This window comes from Amphibalanus amphitrite, unplaced genomic scaffold, assembly GCF_019059575.1.
Source record: "Amphibalanus amphitrite isolate SeventyFive unplaced genomic scaffold, NRLGWU_Aamphi_draft 000718F_arrow, whole genome shotgun sequence".
NCBI classification, from domain to species: domain Eukaryota; kingdom Metazoa; phylum Arthropoda; class Thecostraca; order Balanomorpha; family Balanidae; genus Amphibalanus; species Amphibalanus amphitrite.
The window spans coordinates 263,128-271,992 of NW_024882212.1; the positions used below are offsets into that span (position 1 = coordinate 263,128).

Genomic DNA, 8,865 nt, shown 5'->3' on the forward strand with positions numbered 1-8,865 from the left:
GAAAAAAAAAACTATGGGGGGCGGCACCCCCCCCCCCCGGCCGGCGTGGGTGTAAGTGCCGCTTTTGTCTCGAGATTTGACGGGGGTCATTTCTCAGTTGTGCCGATTTTCAACTGCCCTTCTCACTCATGTGTTTGGTGTTATCGTCCTTTACATATTGCTTGCGAGTCATTTGCTTGTTGTAGCCTATCGGTACTTGGCAGTGTTTTTGGTGGTCACATAAGCAATGAGACTGAGCAGCGCCATCACTCAAGCCATCCGCTTGGCGAAAGGCAATGACTGTGGTGTTTGAGGCTTATCAGTGCCAGAGTTGTGACGTCATCTTTTATGTTACAGATAAAGGAGTTGAAGATGGACGGCTCTCGTCGGCAACGACCATACCATGCTGAAAATACCAGTTCTCGTCCGATCACTGAAGTCAAGGAGCACCGGGCCCGGTTAGTACTTGGATGGGTGACCGCCTGGGAACACCGGGTTTCGTTGTCATTTTCACTTTTTCAATGGTGGCCACTGATTGCTATTTATCCTTTCACTGTTAATGCTCTTGCGACATGGGCGCACACAAGGGGGGACACACGGGCCCGTGCCCCCCATTCGAGTTGGGGGGCCCAGCTCGAAGGAATAGGGGCCCATTTGAGGCGGCCGAAGGCCGCCTCAAATGGGCCTCTAACTAATCCTTAGACCACCGAAGACCGTGTACAAAGGGCCCTCAAATGGCCTTCAAGGGCCCTCAGATGGTCTCAAAAGGCCCTCAGATGGCCTCGAAGGGCCCTCAGATGACCTTAAAGGGCCCTCAATTAGCGTCATAGGGCCCTCAGTTAGCGTCATAGGGCCCTCATCTGGTGTCAAAGGGCCCTTAGATGGTGTCAAAGGGCCCTCAGATGGCCTCGAAGGGCCCCAGATGGCCTAAGGTGCCCTCAGATGACCTTAAAGGGCTCTCAGATGGCCTTAAAGGGCCCTCAGATGGCCTTAAAGGGCCCTCAGATGGCCTCAAAGGGCCCTCAGCTAACGTCAATCGCCAGCTGGTGCCAGATGGCCCTCAGCTAGCGCCAAATGGCCATCAGAAGGCCTCAAACGGTCCTCAACTGGAGTCCAGCGGTCCTCAGTTGGCGTCAAGCGGCCCTCAGAAAGCCTCAAGGGGCCCTCAGAAAGCCTCAAGGGGCCCTTAGAAAGCCTCAAGGGGCTGTTAGCGCCACTCCGTGATTCATGTCCAGCGGAGGAGCAATAAGATATCGCCTCGAGACTTGCCTGAGAAATTTGAATTTGTTTTCACGAATTGTTTGATTTAAAACTTGTTTTTGTACTTGATATTTAGGCTTAGTTCACTTGTTTATTTAAAGATTTATTTGTTTTCGAATCAAGATCCTCGCAGACTTATGTAAGTAACTTAACATACGTATATACTTGTGCTTTCGACCTCTTCCTATGAATTGTAATGCGCTTATGTCGAGTGCATCTGTTCACTTAAATGCTGAACGGAGTTGTCTGTCGTGTGTGTCAATTTTATGTTGTCCTGTGTTTCAGAAAACGGCATCATTAAAGACCTCAAATCTTAATCATCTGTTTGCTAAGAATTTTGATTTGAGCTATTTATTAGTCCGTTAACAAAATAGTTGCGTAGTGATGATTGATGATATGGATTAAGCCATCAACAGAAGGCCTTAAAGAGCGTCAAAGGGTCTTGAGCTAACGTCAGAGGGCCCCCAGCTGATGTCAGAGGGCCCTGAGCTAGCGTCAAACTTAAAGGGCCCTTAGCTGGTGTCAGAGGGCCCCAGTTGGTGTCAGAGGGTCATCTATTGGCGTCTAATGGCCATCAGAAGGCCCAAAAACGGTCCTCAGCTGGCGTCCAACGGTCCTCAGCTGACGTCAAGAGGCCCTCAAAAGGCCTCAAAGACCCCCCCCCCCGACTGCTCAAAGGGCCCTTAGAAGGCCTCAATGGGAACTCCAGAGACGTTAAACGGCCCTCAAAAGGCTTGAAAGGGCCCTCTGCTGATGGCAAAGGGCTCGCACCTGAGTGCGAGCCTTGTTAAAAACGGACCTGAGAAACCTTGCCGACCCTGGTTATCTGCGGGACTCCTACAGTTACCTGAGTGGCCCCCGTTTACTGAGGGGCCCTGGTTATTGATGGGGTCCCTGGTTACTTAAGGCCATCTGAGGGCCCTTTAAGGCCATCTGAGAGCCCTTTGAGGTCATCTGAGGGCCCCTTAAGGCCTGGCTACCAGAGGGGCCCGTGGTCACCTGGTGGGCCCCTGATCAATTGAAAACCCCTGGTCATCTGAAACGTCCCTGATTACCTAAAGGGTCCCTGATCACTTGGATTCAGTGACATAGCAAGGGAGCGAGGGGGTACGTGCCCGTTCTCGGGTTTAGGGTTAAGCCGAGGGGCCTTGCGGCGCCAGTTGGTAGCAGAGGGTTCGTGCTGGCCGCACTTCAACTCGGAAGGACACCACAGGGCTTGTGGGGCACGTTATTGGCTCCTATGTAGCCACAATTATCTTCATAAAGGCCCAATGCCGGTTTCTGAGAGACCTCGCCGGCCGCTCAGGGCCCTAGTAACGGCCAACGAGGGATTGGCTGCTATGGCTCCACATCCGTCTGTGATAAACACACGGCCCATACCAGTGTTTCTTAAGGCACCCACAACGGCAACTGCGAGGCCCCTCGCGCCACCTCCAAGGGACCCCCCACCAGCGCATCTTAAGGGCCTACATCGGCGGCTCTGAGAGTCCCCACACCGGCGCCTCTGAGGGCCACGTATCAGCGACTCTGAGGGCCTCTTACTAGCCTCTGAGTGTCCTTGCCAGCCTATGAAGGGCCACTTCCCACTTGCAGGCCATTTTGCAGGGCCACACACATGCCAATGATGGCCCCACCAGTGTCTCTAAGCCCTAAGACCCTGCAACGGCGCCTGTGAGGACCCAACATCAGCGCATCTGACGGCCTTTCACTGGCACCTCTGAGCGCGCCACACACCGGTGACTCTGAGGAGCTCACTCGCTTCGCTCGCTCGTAAAATACCATGTACATTAGGCATTAGTGTACGTACATTAGGCACACTCCTCGGGCATAAATGGCACTTTTACTCGCCAATTTTCCACATTTTCTCATGCAAAGACCGTTTTAAAGAGACCCGTCTGCTAGTGAAACTGGACCCACCGTGCCTTCCTCCTCCCATCGAAAGGTCCTGGATACATCCTTGCCTGAGCTGACCCCGGGCCCCCGGGTGACTCGCGGGCCCGGGGTCAGGTGACCAGCAGGTGACCCCCTCTTGGGCGAAATTCTGGGTACGTGTCCGACATGCATCGTACATAGTCCTGTTGATTTGATTCATCGGTTAAACATTAAATATAAGTTATAAGCTGGATCTCTAGTCTGTGATCCCGCATCGTATCAGATATAATGACATTTCATGCCGATGTGCCTAAAAAAATATGCGAATATACGTGAAAAGGAGTGCTGCTCCCGCTCCTACACAACCGGGCCAAACAGTGACCGGCCCCTCCTATCAGCCATCCGGGCCGGCCGGCAGTTAGTCGCTGCCCGGGGCTGATTTCTGAGGGACTTGCAAAAATGTTTATTATTGAAATGTTTTACGTAATAAATTAGATGATTAGGTATATGTACGGGCTCTGAGTCGCATTTGAGAAAAAACATGCTAGCGTAAAAATATTAATGTTTTGAAAATTAAGCTGGTTCCGAAATAATTGTTTTACCATGTATTGACAAAAGCTCAAGCTTCAAACCAACCGAAATACATATAACCCCGTGGGCCGTATTTTTTTTTTGGGGGGGGCCCTTCGACATGGGGGGCCCAGTTCGAAGGTCGTGCCCCCCCCCATTCAAGAATCCTGTGTGCGCGCCTGGATGTGACCCAGCAGTTTTGTCGAGAGATCCTCCCTGCCTCCATCCTTTTTACCTCCCTCCCTCACTTCCACCCTCTGACTGTCGCTCACTGACCCCATCATATGCTCACTTACCCCTCCCCATCTGTATGTCTCCCTCCCCTCCCCGCTGACCCAATCATATAATTCTTTAAACCTTCCCATCTGTCTCTCTCCCTCCCCTCCCCGTCTCCTTTATCACATTTCATCGCTCGCTCCCTCCCTGCCTTTCCCTCCCCTCCCTTCTAATCCCCTCCCTCCACTTATCCCCTCCCTCTCCCCTTTACCTTCCCTCATATCCCCTCTTGGTACTTGAAAAGTACGGACTTCTCGTCTCGCGCCGTAGATGCATATCTGCGTCGCAGATACGTATCTGATTCGCTCTCGGTAGGTAGTATAAAAAGCAAGTAGATAATTGGATGCTTCCCCGCCCCGCTTCGCCCCGCTCCGCCCCGCTCCGCCCTGCTCTGCACCTACCCTTCCCGTTTTTCCATAACCCTCCCTCCCTGCTTCCATCCCTCTTCCCTCCTCTACCCACCCTTCCCATCCCCTCCCTCCCCTCATCCCCTCCCGCTCCTCCCTTTTCCTCCCCTCACATCCCCTCTTGGTAATTGAAAAGTACGGACTTCTCTGCCCGCGCCGTAGATACATATCTGCGTCTCAGATACGTATCTAATTCGCTCTCTGTAGGTAGTTTAAAAAGTAAGTAGATAATGGATGCTTCCCCGCCCCGCTCCGCCCCGCTCCGCCCCTACCCTTCCCGTTTCTCCCTAACCCTCCCTGCCTGCTTCCATCCCTCTTCCCTCCCCTTCCCTCACTTCCACTCTCTGACGGTCGCTCACTGACTCAATGATAAACTCATTTATCGCTACCCATATGTCTCTCACCCTCCCCTCGCAGTCTCCTTTAGCACACCTCTTCGCTCCCTCCACCCCTCCTCTCCCCTTCCCTCCCAACTGCTCCCATCCTTTCTCTCCTCTCCAATCCCATCTTTGTATTTGAAAAAGTACTGGCTTCTTCTTCGCCCGCACGGCAGATACATATACGTAATACGTTTTTATATCCCAGTTACCGAAGCTATATATTAAGGTACACTCTCGGCAGGTAGTTTAACCCTCGCCGGCACAGGCCATTTTGAGTCCTTCGACGGCACAAGGGGGGGTTGGTACGACCCCCCCCCCTCGCGTTTGGCCCCTGATCGAGCTAGAGCTTCGCGGAAAAAAACGAACGTGTTGCCCGTCACGAGAGGAAGCCGATGATACCCAATTTTAAGGTCCTAGGTCATCGGGTGACCTTCCAGGTCAGGTCAATGACCCGAAAACCGGGAAAATCGGGACCTGTTAGAAAGTCGTAAAGTGTGGCTGCCATGTGGTTTTCCGGGGTGCTGATCACGAATATCGTGTTAGTTTTGATCAGAGATGATGTCTTTAAGCATTTAGACCAGGTCGGGTCATGTCAGGTCAGGTCAACCGGTAGGGGTTGTGACGGGTATTCGTAATACGTGTCAACCGCCTCGGACAGCTTCGTAACATGTTACGAAGGCACCAAAACTACTTCGTAAATGCTCAAATGGTTGCTAAATTCGAATTCAGCTCCAAAAACTAGCCTAGAAACATGTAAAACTCGAAAAATGAACCGAGGTCACTCGAGGTCACCAAAGGTCAATGACCTGACCTGACCTTCAGGTGACCTTGACACCCACCCTAATGCATGGGAGCAACATCAAATCACATGTTTGAACGTTTGAAACCACGAAAAGCTTGCAAACGCGCGGCTAATGCGAGCCGACATGCGCCGAACCGCGATTTCGGCCAAACATGGTCACAGAAAAGAGGTCACAGGTCAAAGGTCATTGGGGTCAGGGCCATGAAATTTTCAGGGTAGGTGTAGAATTGATCAATGCGAGGGTACTGAAAGTTTCGTCGCGATCGGCCGCTTTTTACGCGAGTTATTCGCGAAAAACCTTAGGGGGGTGCATCAACCCCCCCCCCCCTGTGCCGGCGAGGGTTAAACAGTAAGTACTGGGTGCTTGCCACCCACCTCCGACACTAGTACTTAGACATGATCGATAATATTTCAGTATTTTGTGGAATTCTGTAACCAACCTATCTCAAATCTAAGCGCCATACCTCGTCAAGCTCCGCCCCCTCTCCAACTCCCCTTTCTCCCCGCAACCCCCTATCCCGGCCCCGAACCCCCCCCCCCCTCTCGCCTCCCCGCCCCATCCCCCTACGCTCCGCCACTCATGGCCGGTAATGTTTTCAGTGCTAAAGATACACGGTGGCCCAAAATAAATGTCACATCCTCCCACAACCTTTATTTTGCCTAATACGGCGTAATTTCAATATAATTTCGGCGTTACTTGCTCCTAGAGACCATATTGGCTGCATTCTAGTCACGTGACCTTCGAATTTTTGTGGCCCTGACTGGTCAAGTGGTTAACGGAGGCTATTTTCGGGGCAGTAGCCAGGGCGAGCGGACCAGGTGTCCGCGATGGCAAAACGGCATAGCAAATCGTCTTGCAACGGGGCAGTCGGCATAGCAGCCGGCGGCATGGCCCACAGCCAGGTCGCCGAGGCACTGGGCATGGGTTACCGCACGATTTGCCGCTGGTTGTCACGTGACAGAAGCAGATAGACGCCTGAGAACAAGCTAGGTCGCGACAGGAAGACTTCCGCCAGTCGGGTAGCGCAGATCATTATCGCGAAGTGTGGAGCTTAAGACGGGCAAATCCAAAAGGAAACTGGTAAGCAGGCTGACTGCTAACGGTCATCCAGTTTTAAAGTCGACAAGCCATCGGTACCCGAGGTTGTCTCTTAACCCGCGCCCTGGTGGGGTCTGTTTATAACGCGACCTGGTGGGGGGGGCTATTTTTTGCCCCCCCTCGTATCTCCGAAACTACTGGACGGATCCGCAAAATTCAAACGGCGTTCGAAAGGCCTATCAAATTTGTCGAAGGAAACCAAATTTCATTGACCTCGGGGTCACCGATGACGTCACAGGTCAGGTCAAAGATGAAATGTTTCACCGTTCACGGGTCTTCTAGGAAATGCGCTATAACACCGAGGAAAACGCATTTTGTCGAGAATCAGCGGTAGGGCGTCAGTTGCCTAGTACAGAGTGTCTCAAAAGTTCGTTCACAGGTACCAGCCATGCTTTTTTGTCAATAATTCTGAATCAACAATTAATTAACGGTCGAAATTTTGCATGGGCATTCGTAACAACCTTCCTCAAGCAGTCTCATTGTTTTCAAGCGCATTCGACCCTTCATGAGCTCACAAAAAGGGTTCATCTCTGACCATGGGTCAGGCATGAAAATGGAGGTCACAAAATCGGGTCGGCTGAAAAACTCTCTATTTCAGGAGTAATGGGAATGGTTAAGTCGGAAATGACCCATGGCAAACTGTCGGCGAGGATGAGTACAACATGATGATCATCTAATAAAAACGGTGGCTAAAATTTTTAAAGGACAAAACCATGCGAGACTAACAGCGTTTTGAACGACCCTCGTACGGCAGCAGACTCGTGCTCCGGAAAGCAGCAATGAAGTCATAACTATTGAAAACTGACAAGAAGCTCACAGACAGAGGTTACCCAGTTTCACAAATTGCAGGTCATCGTAAAATAAAGACAAAGTATCATTTTAAATTGTTTATTATATCTATAACGCTAAATTTTGGGGAAAAATAACACGAAAATCGTCAATGCCAAGGACAACTGACCTTTAAAAGTGTCAATTAATGTAAATTTTTATCTTACGAAGTTTCAAGACGCAGATCTGGAGCGAATAGCTTTCTTTTAGACACAAAATCCCGGCAAAACCGCACGATGGACAGGTTTTGGCCGTTTACAAAGCAGAACCTCTCCTGAGGAAAACACTCCGCAACCCAGTGAAGATCTTGTCATGGGGAATGATGAGCGTTTGGGATTTGCAAAATTTGCACAACGTGTCTAAGAAACAGATGGCCGACACATTCTTCTACGATATGCTGCGAAAAATTTGCCCCTGGCACTTCCCATTTGTTCAGGAATGGGGTTGTTTTGAAAAGGAAAATGGTGCTTGGGAGGTCGGCGCCAGTCATTCATGAAGGAGTTAGCGCCAGAGAAGACCTACAAAATACTCACGGATGGTGTCGATGCAAGCTGTCGGCTTTCAGGGAGAAGCGGATGTTGCCGGGGAGCTCGTCAAACCTGAATCCGACGCAGAAACTGCAGGGGATTCCCCTACAAGAGCTTGAAAGCTGGTAACCTTTTATCAGCCTCCGGCAGCTGACGGAGCGACGAAAATCGGTATGGACAAATATTTTTGGAGATACAGCAAATAGTTTGATTTCCAACCTTCCGAATCAGTTGTCAAAGCATGCATATTTGTCTAGTGTGCACACAGACACCAAAACCTTAGATTTTTGGCCGGTTCTTATATGCTTTATGGGCATGGGAAATGTGTGAACGAACTTTTGAGACACCCTGTAGATATGTTGCTATTAGAGGTCACTGGCAATACCACGTCAGGTCACAGGTCAGCTCACCAAGGGTCACAGGTCAGGTCACATGAGCCCAACTTTACTAAGGTTGTGTGATACATGTTTTATGGTCAATTTTTCATTTCCAACTCAATGGTGTTGGTTATAAGACTATCAGGTACGACTTAGGTCACTTTCTGGTGAAGTTCAGGTCAAGGTCAGGTCAAGGTCAGGCATAAAAAGGTCAAATTTTAAAGTTGATAGTTTTGCATAAAATGGGTATTGATTCGATGCAGCTCGTCACGGGGAGTCTAATGGTGGTCTTTGTTTTGCGCTACGGGGTCTAGAATTGCTAAAAATTGAGTTTGAAAATTTGACGTCATCAATTTTGAACAGTTTTTTCGCTATAACTTCGCCAAAAAAAGAGGTATCAATCTCAAATTTGGTATGTGGATGGAAGGCGGTAAGGAATATCACATACATTCCGGTTTTTGCGAAATTCAAAAAACTTTTTGGATTTT

At 50.3% G+C, this 8,865-nt stretch overlaps 1 non-coding gene across 1 annotated transcript; it reads left to right on the forward strand.

Annotated features, from left to right (window-relative positions):
- Positions 1–367: 367 nt before the first annotated feature.
- Positions 368–486, forward strand: LOC122365148. Its single transcript, XR_006253691.1, has one exon. It is a non-coding gene; the product is annotated as a 5S ribosomal RNA (ribosomal RNA).
- The last annotated feature ends 8,379 nt before the right edge of the window (positions 487–8,865 follow it).